Genomic DNA, 1,013 nt, shown 5'->3' on the forward strand with positions numbered 1-1,013 from the left:
TGCTCCGCCATGGCTCCCCGAGCTGCCTGATCCGCCATGGGTCCCGGAACGGGTACCGCTCGGGCCTGCCAGCCCATGTCTGTCCTGAGGGACCTCCAGAGCGCCCCCCCCGTTGGATGTTGTGAGGCACGAGGACGCGCCTTCCGGGAGGGGGGAGTAATGTCAGACTCTGTTCCGTGTTTTTTGACTGTTTTGCTCCTCATGTGTTTCCTTATGCCCATAATTGGTTATGTTCCTGTTCCTGTCCTCATTGTTTCATTATTATTTCATTAGTATTCATCTGTGTTTGTTAATTATCTCATTTAGTTTGAGTATTTAAGCCCTGTATTTTCCTGTATCTATAGCGTCCGGTATTAACATCGATGTTGTGGTTCTTGTGTATCACTACCTGCCTTGTGTTACCCCTTTTGGATTGTGGATTAAAGACTGTTTATTTTGAGTTTATCCTCATCTCCGTGTTCTTCGTTTTGCCACAGAAGGCAACCGTGACAATTCCATGTCAGAGATATTTATGAAATGTACATGTTTGTCTGACATATTTTGATAATTGAATGGATTGGTTTGCGTGTGAATGGCTTACACTATGAAAGCATGTTTAAAAGTTTTGAAGCGTGTGACAGTTTAGCTGAGAATCAATAGTTATTGTGCAAATTGTAGCATGCAGGCTACTTACGCTTTTGCATACATGTGCCAAACCATGTACAGTTCACTTAAATGAAAAAGAATTTCAAATCTGGCATCTGACAAGAAACTAATTGTGCAGAGCTCTGAAAGTTTTGGGGGAAATAATATAGGCTATTTTTGAGCCAAGTGATCAATAAATGTACAAGACACTCTTTGTCTCCCTCTTATGGTTAACATATGGGTTAGCAAATGCTGGGATCTACGGAAGTTCTAAGCAGCCATCCATTATTTTTTTTTCCTTCTTGTTTTCTCGTTATATCGACATAACGAGAGTTGTTTTCTCGTTATAACGACTTAATTTTCTCGTTATATCGACATAACGAGAGTTG

This window comes from Sinocyclocheilus grahami, unplaced genomic scaffold, assembly GCF_001515645.1.
Source record: "Sinocyclocheilus grahami isolate Dianchi unplaced genomic scaffold, SAMN03320097.WGS_v1.1 scaffold280.1, whole genome shotgun sequence".
In the NCBI taxonomy this organism is placed as follows: Eukaryota; Metazoa; Chordata; class Actinopteri; order Cypriniformes; family Cyprinidae; genus Sinocyclocheilus; species Sinocyclocheilus grahami.